Genomic DNA, 12,240 nt, shown 5'->3' on the forward strand with positions numbered 1-12,240 from the left:
ATATCTTGAATAATTGTCTACTATAACTAGAGCCTAGTAGTTATTACCATAACTTTTGGTCTTTAAAGGACCAAATAAGTCAATGTGTAGTAACTGCAATGGTCCATCGGAAGAAACCATATGCTTAGGTTTGAAATATGTTTTTGTTTGTTTACCCATTTGACAAGCACTATATATTTTGTCTTTAACAAACTTCATTTTGACTAAACCAACAACTAAATCTTTCTTAATCAGTTTATTCAAATGATCCATATGAATATGAGCAATTCTCATATGTCAAAGCTATGCATCATTATTATTATTAGCAACTAAATATTTTATTGGTAAATAAGAATCTATGTCAATCATATATATATATATATATATATATATTATTTATCCCCTTACTGTTGATGATGCACTTATCAGTATAGAATGCCACATTGAATCCCTTGTCACATAGTTGACTTATGCTCAACAAGTTGTATTTGAGTCCCTCAACATACAATACTCCTTCTATTGTTGTTGAAGGTGGCTTTCTGATTCTACCAACTCCAAGTATTTTTCCTTTGTAGCCTTTGTCCCTTGGAGTAAGGACAGAGTTTATCTTTGTCGCCTATCATGTGCTTTAGGCAGCCGCTGTCCAAGTACCATAGATTATAGGCGGCTCTCAAATTGTCCTGCAAAACAGGTTAAGTAGTATTAGGTACCCAATTTTATTTGGGTCCTAAATGGTTAGCACCTTTCTCAACCCATCTATAGTGACCTAAGGGCACACCATATTTTCTAATTATGCAAGTATTTGGTGTATGCTCATGGTTCTTACAATAAGTACATATGAGATGATGCTTATGTATCCTAGATTTATTGTTATTATAATTAAATGCATGAATACTTTTTTTCTGAAAATTTATTATTGTTGAGACATTTTGTTTCTTAGAAAGTTGGATGTTAGAATAGCCAAGACCTCTTCGGTCTGTAGAATGTCTATGATCCTTAATTATCTTGTCCAGATTTTTGCTACTCTTGTTTAATTTATTAAGTTCAAGACTTAATTTTGAAACTTTCTTTTCAAAAGTAATGCAGTTTTCACATGAAGAAGAAGATGGTTTATTTCTGAATACTTCTAACTCAGTTTTTTATTTTAAATACAATTTAGTGAATTTTACATATTCATCATGTAAGTCATTAAATGCAAGTTGCAATTCAGAAGAAGAAAATAATGCAGTTTCATTTACCTTTTCATCATCAGAATGATGAGATGGCATTAGTGAGAGATGTGCTTGTTCATCATTCTTTGGTTCAGAGGCATAACTGGTATCATTGTTTTCCCAAGCTATGTAGGCTCTTCATCCAGACCTCATTTCATGATTCCCTTTGAAGGAATTCTTTTTCAGGTTTGGACAATCCATCTTCATGTGATCGGGCTTACTTACCACATTCAAAACATGTGAAGTTTTGGTTTGAAGTGATTGGGTCATGTAGGAAAAAGGTTCAAGCCTACTGGTCGTTATTATTCTTGGTGAATTTCTTCATTTGTCCAGTTTTAGTGCATTTATTCCTTTTAAGGAACTTGCTGAACTTCTTTACAAAAAGACTTATGTCTTCCATCTCTTTCTTTTATGATTCATCTCATAAAAAGTCATATATATCTGTCTTTGCTTTGAGAGAGATATTTTTCTTATTATTATTCTTCTTCTTCTTGTCTTGCTATTCATGTTGGTCAAGTTGGCTGAGTTCCAATTCATGTTCCTGCAATTTATCAAATAAAGCAGTCAAGGAATGGTTGTAACTTTTGGTTGCCATTTTCTGGTAAGTGATCTCAGAACTAAGTTCAATTCACTATTTGATAATATTTTTCCAAGTGCAATAAGATGATTTGTAAGGTGAGTAAATCTCTTTTGGAGATCTATTATTTTCTCCCCAAGCTTCAAACGGAACATTTCGTATTCTTGGGAGAGCGTGTTGAGTCTCGACCTTTTGACTACCTTAGTTCCTTCGTGTGTGGTCTCTAGAGTATCTCACATTTATTTAGCAGTTTTGTAGTTTGATACTCTAAAGTGTTGGGTCCCACAAGGCTCTGTCACTCACATAGAGGGGGGTGAATAGGTGATACGGTACACGATTACCATCACTCGATAAACAAAGAGAAAACACAAAATTGTACATTGTCTAATCGATTATACATAGATTTAATCGATTAACTCGATCTGCTATTAATCGATTAACTAAATAACTTAATTGATTATTTAGTTTAGTTTTAGTGAAAACATTTTTCTTTCGATCTCCAAGATTACGAAGATTCTACTAAACTTATATGCATTTATTATAGACAGTTAAAAACAGTAAATGCATAATACAGAATATGCAATTAACATAGAATTATATGCATATCAAGTTAAGTAAAACAAGTAATGCGGAAATGTAAAAGATAAGGGAAAAGAAGAATGAGACACAGCTTTTATCCTGGTTCGTTTGTAGGTCCACTTGCAAACTACATCCAAGTCTCCCCTTCTAATCTTGGGAGATTTTCTTCACTATGGAAATTCAATGTTCTTTACAAACACACTTCCAATAAAAGATGCAAGACGCTACTTTCTTGGAACCGTTAAGCCCCCACTTCGGTTTGACTACTAAGCTTGCCTACGAGGTACCACACTATTTGCAACTCTAGCCCCAGCCTATGTATCGCTCAATACCAAGACCTCTTGCTTCTTGTGAAGACACACCTAACAACAACCATGATTTCCCAAACCTATTCTCCTTCTAGGGTGATACAACACACCAAAAGAATGTGTTAATGCCTTAGTCTAACAATTTTCTTCAAGTTATGTGTGCACCTAATATGTGCAGATTTTTACACTCTTCTCACAATCTAAGAAACCTTCTAAAAGATCTCACAATTACAGAAACAGAATGCGTGAGAAGCAAGATTTCTTTTTCAACAAAAGATTTCACAATTAAGCTCAACGACTATCTTATAAAGATTCACCATTTTATTTTCTCAAAATAACACTTTGAAATCTCTCTAAAGATATAAAAGTTAGAGCTTTAGATTTCCTGAACAATATGTGAAAAACTCTTTGTTTCATAAACATGTTCTAACTCTATGAACAGTTTTTCTCCATTATTATTATGAAGCAATATGAAAAACTTGAGTTAAAATAGTATTATGATTTAAATTGCGGTTAATAGATTATATTTAATCTTAATCGATTAACGAGTTCTTGAAAATAACATAAAACAGAAATAGTAACAACCCTTAATCGATTAACCCCTTATTTATCGATTAACAGGTTCCCAAGAAATCAATGATTAATCGATTAACATATTTGAAAATTGATTAATGGTTTTCTAAAACTATATTTCAATTATGAATGAACCTCCTACATGATTTATAAACTAATGATGCATGCCTTTGAATGATGTATGATTTAAAAACACTTTTTAAATGCATTCAAAACATCTTATCATGTGTGTATGTATGTGCATGTAAATCATGTATGTATGCATGTAAGTCTCATTTTAAATATGATTGATTTTAGCTTGTGAGACTTTCATTGGGTTCATCCTAGCGTAGACTCCTACTAATCAAGCATCTTAAGACCTAATAAAGATATAAAAAAATACTTAGCCTCTAAATTATCTTTTGAATGCTTTGCCTTGTATGAACTTGAATCTTGACTTTATAGTTGATACTTGTTGTTTGTTGATTTCCTCATCTTCTCAAGCTTGTCCTTGAACATTTACCATATTGTCGATCCTTTGTCTTTATCAATCTTTTGTCTTCATCAAACCATATGTGTCATTTGTCTTCATCAAAACATATGTGATGTATGCTTGCATCTTCATACTGAAGTGAGGATGTTCTTTTCTTTGAGATTTTATTGCACCTCCTTTTTGCCTTCATCATTCCATGAAGATTTTGGCTTTAATTCCCTTACAATATTGACAACAGTGAAAGGTTCATAAGGTCCTTCCTCAATCGAATTCTATATATCCAGATCTTGAGATTCTATAAAGATTCTCATTCTGATTTTCCAGAAGTCATAGAATTCTCCAACAAAACTTCGAGGGTGATTGATGTTGGAACCTTTTCCCAGAAACGATCTTGCGGCCATCTTAGATACAGGATCAATTTTGAGAATAATTTACTCAGAAAAAGCTATGATGCCAATTGTAAGACTGAGATGACATCTAAGAGGGGGTAAATTAGTTGTCTTAAATCAGTGACATTTTTCTGCAAATTTCAGAGTTAATAGTAACGGAAAAGTTATGCAAAAAAATATCAAATAAATTTAAGGAGATAAAAGAGAAGAAAGTACTCAAAAAAATTTATATTGGTTCACCTTCTTGTCCATCGAAGGTTACATTCAGTACTATTGCACCACAAGATATTTCTTCACTATATATTAAAAGTAGTAATTAAAAATTCTCACCCCGAGACTTCTTTGTACCTTACTCACTCTCTAATATCTATGTCACTCTTTGGAAACACTCTTTCGAAGTGATTCTATCCCCTTTCTTATCACAAGCTTGTGAAAGAAATTAATTCAACAAATTGAATGAAGAAAACTGTAACTATGGCAAGGATTACCTTTACAAGATTTGAAACTATGAACTCTTGTAATCCGATAACTCTTTACACACTTAGTAATAATGCTCAAATTTTTTGAATATATTTGAAACAACACCTAAGGAAACTTCAGAGAATTTAATATGAAAGTTAGGAACAAATTGCAGAAAGTGCACAACAAGTATTTCAGAAAAGTTTTAATTTTGTGTATGTGAGTTGTTCTTATGAGTTGTGAGTTTCAATGCCTTTAAATAGGCTTTCCAATCAGCCATAACACCTCTATGAAAAATTAGAATTTGATTGGAATGAAACTATTTCGTTTGGGGTGAAAGTTGTGCAGTTTGAATCTGAAAACTTATGCAACAACTCTCACTAATCGATTACAGTATTGGCGTAATCGATTTCCCAAACATTCTGTACATTTGAGTAATTGATTATCATATTGTGTTATCGAATATCCAAAGGATGTAATCAATTACCCAAACATTTTGTCCAACTGAGTATTTTGATTACCATACTGTGTAATCGGTTACCCAGGGGATGTAATCGACTACCCAAGTATTATTTCCAATTGAATAACTGATTATCACATTGTGTAATCGTTTACTCAAAATAATGTAATCGATTACCCTGTTCAGTTTTTGTTGGGTAACTTATTTCTCACTCATGTAACCTGTTACTTAGTTCTGGTAATCTGTTACTTAGTCACATAAACCTTTTACTTAGATCTAGTAACTTGTTACATAGTATTTTGAAAATTGTTTTCATTTATACTTGTAGTTTTTAATTTTCTTCTTAAAATACTTTTGAGCATTACTACTATCACCAATGGAGTTTAGTTTTGAGCATTACTTTTAGTTTTTAATTTATACTGAAAACTATCACCAATGAAGTAGGTCTATGAGGATAAGCCTCATCTCTAAACATAAATTAGAATTTGTTGATGGCAGCATTCAAATGCCAGCAAAGGATGATCGAACCTTCAAAGCTTAGGAAAGGGCAAACAACATAGTCACATCTTGGATTATAAGGTCAGTTTCTCCATCAATCTCACAAAGCATTCTATGGATTGACAAAGCATATGAAATTTGGGATGAATTCAGAGAAAGGTTCTCCCAAGGTAATTTGTTCAAGATAGCAGACTTGCAAGAAACCATAGCTAATTGTAGGCAGGATGATCTTAGTGTCAGCAAATATCACACTAATATGAAGACATTATGGGATGAGTTGGAAATCTTCAGGCCTTTTGCCAAATGCAACTGTGATAGTGAGAAATTCAAAACATAAGACAAAGTTATCAGGTTTTTGAAAGGGTTAAATGATGCATATTCAAGTGTAGGATCACAGATCACGTTGATAGAGCCTGTTCCAAACATGAATAAGGTTCTATCATTAGTCATTCAGTAGGAAAGACATCTGTATGACAACAAATCAGAGGCTGTTGGAACATGGTTTGTTGAAAACCATGAGTGAGAACTTTTGGGTGTGAAATATAAAAAACATCCAAGTCCCACATAGGAGAGTTTTGAAAAAACAACTCTCAAGTCCCACATTGAAGAGTTTTGAAAAAGAAAAAAAACAACTCTCAAGTCCCACATTGGAGAAACTAGGAACTTGAAAAAAATCCCAAGTTATAAATAAAAGCCTTCTCCCTTCATATTTTCTTGCCCCAGGTTGAATACACTTTCATTCAACTTTTTCTTTCTCCCTCATATTTTCCGCCGATGCATTTCCGGCAAACTTCTCCCTCTTTCTTTCCGTGGCACTAAGAATTGGCACAAGTAGCCATATTTTGGGAGTTTCGAGAACTGACACTGGTAGTCAGTATTGAGGGAAATAATTTGCACAGGTAGCCATATTATGGACATTTCGAGAACTGACACTAGTAGTCAGTATTGTGAGAATTGGCACGGGTAGCCATATTGTGAGAAATTTTGAGAATTGGCACTGGTAGCCATATTGTGGAGGGTGTATTCGAGATCAGTTCTTATAGTGCAGTAAGAATTCGATAACAGAGATCTGAGCTGTTTTATCCTAAGGACGGCGTGATTGATAGTCTGCTTGCACATTTTGGGTAGTGCCACGAAACGTCTTAAAGAGAGCGACCTGGTCGTGACTCAGCCAGTAAGTATTATTTCGTGTCATTTAGAATTGTTGCAAGCTACGGTAACAACATAGGCAAAGACAATGAATGTTAGAACTAACTGGATGAAAAATGCAGTGTGTGGAAGGGATGCAACATAGACCAATAGAGGATACACCAAGGGAAATCTGAATTCATATAACAAAGGTTCTTGGAACAAGTCCACAAACTCAAGGAAGTTTTGGACTCATTGCAAGACACCACGACGGGCTATTGAAAACTGTTAAGAATTCATGGATTTCTTCCCAACTTTCAGTTTACCAAGAATCAACAAGTTACCTCTGCCATTTATGGACATGAGCATGACCAACAAAAGGAGGATGACACTACCAATGAACTAACTAAGGAGAAATATCAGAGTCTCATCAATATACTGCAACAAAAGAATAGCCAAAAGAAAGATTCATCCAATGCTAAAAATGTGATCAACACTCTATCTACAACTTCCTTATCCAAGGATCAGCATGAGGAAGGTAATTCTATATCTCAATGGATATTGGATAGTGATGTCACTAATCATATTGCATATAACATGTCTTATTATTCTACCTACTATAAAATCAGACTTGTGAGGGTTATATTACCCAATCGCCATGAAGTCTTGGCTAAAGTTTCAGGAACAATAGTCATCTCCAACAATCTAACCATACATGATGTTTTGTATCTTCCCTTATTCTCTTATAATCTAGTATATATACCCAAGTTAACCTCTCAATCCTCCTATATTTTGTCATTTGATGCATCTTATTGCAAATTATAAGAGAAGGATTCCAAGAAGATAATTGGTATAGCTAGCATCTCAAAGGGATTATATGTGTTGCAAGGAGCTAAGCTTGATTACAATATAAATTTTTCCATTAGCAATTTTGCTACTATTCCTAAGAATAGTCTTTGGCATTATAGGTTAGCACATCCCTCAAAGTCTTGCATGAATGTGATTAAGACTGAAATGCATTTCATTTATTTTAATAAAGATCACATATGTGACATTTGTTGTCAAGATAAGCAAAAGAAGCTTATTATTCCTTTAAGCAACACTTGATCATACAATGACTTTGATCATATCCATGTTGACATTTGGGGTCCTTTTCCCATTATATCAATACATGGACATAAATACTTCTTAACTATAGTATATGACCACTATAGATACACTTGGATCACCCTAATGAAGAATAAGACAGAAGCCTCTATAGCATTACATAATTGTATTGCTCTAATTCACACTCAATACTCTACTGCCAACAAGATAGTTAGGACAGATAATAGTCCTCAATTCCTTTTGAAAGACTTTTATGCCAATAAAGGAATCATACACCAGACCTCTTGTATCTATACACCATAACAAAATGGTGTAGTAGGGAGAAAACACCAATACATCTTGAATGTGTTGAGAGCTCTATTAATCTAGAGCAATCTCCCTAAAGTTTATTGGTCATATGCCATCAAACATGTTGTTCACATAATCAATACCTTATCTACACCTACTTTATCTAATCAATCTCCTTATAATACTTTGCACAAGACTCCTTTCAATTTTCAGAATCTAAGAGTTTTTGGTTGTCTTTGTTACACTAGTACTCACAAATATCTTATAGACAAATTTGATTCTAGATCAACTAAATGTGTCTTCATAGGTTTCCAAGAAGGGACTAAGGGTTATATTATCCTTAATTTAACAAATAGATTCATACAAGTCAGTAGAGATGTTATCTTTCATGAGGATGTGTTCCCTTATTCTACTCCTAAGCCCGCTAGCTCCACTACTACACCCCAATAAATTTGCCAAGACACCAACTATTGTCTCTATGATGACATTTTTCCATGCCTTCACACATCTGAGAATCCTCAACAGGATCACTCTCCTACCCCTACTGAACAAAATCCTTCTGATCAGCCTAGGAAGAGTACTAGAACTCACAAAACTCCCACATACCTACAAGATTATCATTGTATCCTCTTACACAATGCTAATATACAATCCAACTCAACTTATCCTCTTTCCTCTTACCTTTCCTATCACAGACTATCCCCTATACACAAATCCATAAATCTCTCTATTACATCTCATCTAGAGCCCAAAGCTTACAAATAAGCCATTAAGCACCCTCGATGGCAAGAAGCTATAAACCAAGAGTTATGTGCCTTACAATAAAACAATACTTGGATCATAACTGATCTACCTAACTCTAAGAAACCTATAGGCTGCAAATGAGTTTTTAAGATTAAATACAACCCTCATGGAACATTGAGAGTAGAGATGGAAAAACGGGCATTGCCTGCGGGCGCGCCCGCAAATCCCACATTTCTTTGCGGGTATGGCATACAAATTTTGCCCGTTTCGCCCGGTCCATTTTTCCCGCCAAGTTTGCGAGCATTTCCGTTGGGCATGTGGGCGGCCCATAAACATAATTTAAGGAAAAGGTAAGAAAATTTTAAATAAATTATAATGTAATGTAATTTTTAATCCCTAAAAAAATTGTAATCTAATGTGATTTGTTAAACTTCATATAAAGTATCAAAAATTTTGTTACTTTTTTATCTTCAACTACTTTATTTAATTTCATTTCATTTATTATATGAATTTTTAAATTTTTTTAATTATTCAACAATGTCTGTGGGGCACCCGCAAGCCCGTTAGCCCGTTTTAAAATGGGCAAGGCATTGAATTTTATCCATTAACCAATGCGGGCATGCCCGCGCCTGCTTAAATATTTGCGGGCATTTGCGGGTGTGGGCTGAATGGGTCGGGCGACCCGTTTTGCCATCTCTAATTGAGAGACACAAAGCTAGACTTGTGGCCAAAGGATTTACTCAAACTGGAGGCATTGACTATATCACCACTTTTTCCCATGTGGCCAAACTTATCACTATTAGGCATTGCTCTAGCTTCTATCCATAATTGGACTTTACAACAACTAGATTTCTCTGCATGGTGATTTAGAAGAACAAGTGTATATGTCTCTTCCTCCTGGCCTCACTTCCCCTCTTCCTAACCAATTCTACAAATTGCAAAATTCCCTATATGGACTCAAGCAGGCCAACAAACAATGGTTCACTAAATTGTCTACCTTTTTGATAAAGCATGGTTAGTACAAAGCCACGGGTGATCATTCCTTATTCATCAAAAGGATATACACAACTACCATCACTATTCTATTAGTATATATGGATGACATTATCCTCACCGGAAATTCTCTTCCTGAAATCCAACATATTAAATCCCTTTTAGATCAAGCTTTCAAAATCAAAGATCTAGGTCCTCTAAAATTCTTTCTGGGCTTTAAAATTTCTAGAAATAAGACTAGAATATCCATCAACCAAAGAAAATATGCCCTTGAGATCCTTTTTGACTCAGGGCTTCTTGGTTGCAAACCACCCTCAACACCAATGATACCTGACACTCATCTATATCAAGACTCCTCTGATCCCTATTCTAATCCTCCTCCTTATAGAAGACATGTTGGTAGACTTATCTATCTAACCAACACTAAACCAGATCTTGCATTTTCTGTAACCAGTTGGCTCAATTCATGGCCAACCTCACTGTCACACATCACAATGATGCACTAAAAGTCCTAAGATACATCAAAGGTTCCCCCCCCCCCTCCCTTAAGCTTATTTTATCCTAGTTCCTCTCCTCTACACATAAATGCCTATAGTGTCAGTGATTGAGCTTCTTGCCCTGATACAAGAAGATCCACCACTGGTTTTTGCATCACTTAGGCAATTCTCTGCTTTCTTGGAAATCAAAGAAAAAAATGACTATTTCTAGGAGCTCTTGTGAGGTTGAGTACATGGCATTAGCCATCACCTCTTGTGAAATTACTTGGTTATCTTATATGATTTATGACTTGCAGCATCTATATCTTACTCATGCTTCTCTTTATTGCGATAACCAATCTGATATTCATATTGCTACTAATCTAGACTATCATGAAAGGACTAAACATATTGAATTAGATTGCCATACTATAAGGGGAAAATGTGACAGAGGCTTGGTAAAACTTCTGCCCGTCAAATCTAGTCTTCAACTTGCAGATGCTCTCACTAAACCATTGAGACCTAAGAACTGCTCTTCAATTCATCTCAAGTTAGGTCTACTTAACATATGTGCCCCAACTTGTGCGGGGTATTAGACCAACAAGGACAAACCCGGGAACATGAAGCACCTAGAAAGACTACCAACTCATCAAGCCAAGGCAACTGCACCAAGTCTGGTCAACCAATTAAGGAACATGCACCAGGCTGCATCAATCACTTATGCTCCATAAGCAAGGAACTTGCACCAGGATTGAACCTTAGCAAAGACATCTTGCATCACACCATTGAAACACACCTCCTTAAGCATATCAAAGCCAACTAGGCTAACCATATATACTACACACATCAAGCAGAACATATCAAGCAAATATATTCAACATTATGCAGGCTTTACACCAAGACAAGGACAGACTATGCAGTAGAACCAGAAGCACAAGCAGCACGGTTTTGACAATAGTGACTTGGATTGCTTGTATTCTAAGCAACCCAACTAACATACATCCCATTTTATTTTGGCACATGTGTTTTTATACATCATAAGAGACAGATTGTTAGTTTACTAGTTGGTTAGTTTATTAGCTTGTTATTCCAATCTTTCCCTAGTATAAGTAGGATTATATTAGTCTTTTATCTTTGTATTTGATCTATCAATTAATCAAATATAGAGGAATAATTTCATTCCTATCTCTCTCAATCTATTTTCATTTTGTTTCATTCCCTTCATCAAGAAGTGTTATTCACTTTACTTCTCATTCAAGACACAATCTTGACATTCGTTTATGTTTCTTTTTAAAATAAAATATAGCACATTGATGCATCTTGTCTAGATTATAAACAAGGGTGCGACTAACTTGTGAACTGCAAGTTAGTTTGCTTCCAAGCGAACTTTTTTTAGCCGTTGGATTGAATGGTCTTTAATCTCATCCATTAAATTTATGATTGGTCACCATTTTTGTCTAGAAGTCATGATAACATAATACAACTTCTGTTTAGTTCAGAAGTCGTTATCATCACGACTTCTACACTGAAGTCGTTATAGGCCATCACGACTTCTACACTAAAGTCGTTATATGTCATCACAACTTCTACATTGAAGTCGTATGCACTTAAACCGAATTAACCTTCACTAGAAGTTGTATTACACTATCACGACTTCTACATTGAAGTCGTTATATGTCATCATGACTTCTACATTGAAGTTGTATTCACTTAAACCGAATTAACTTTCACCAGAAGTTCTATTACACCATCACAACTTCTACACTGAAATCGTATAATGACACCATGACTTGTAAAATGTGCACAAACAGTAACTGGTAACCGGTAACCAATTTTTTTCATCCAACTGCAATAAAGCAGTTCGCTTTCAAACGAACTAACATGTGGTTCGCATATTAGTTTTGGCCTATACACAAAGTATGAGTCGGAAACAACTTCATTTTTCAGTATATAATAAATATTCCTTTAGCAAAGGAATAGCATCAAATATTAAAGTGTT

This window comes from Lupinus angustifolius, chromosome LG19 (assembly GCF_001865875.1).
Source record: "Lupinus angustifolius cultivar Tanjil chromosome LG19, LupAngTanjil_v1.0, whole genome shotgun sequence".
Lineage (NCBI taxonomy): Eukaryota > Viridiplantae > Streptophyta > Magnoliopsida > Fabales > Fabaceae > Lupinus > Lupinus angustifolius.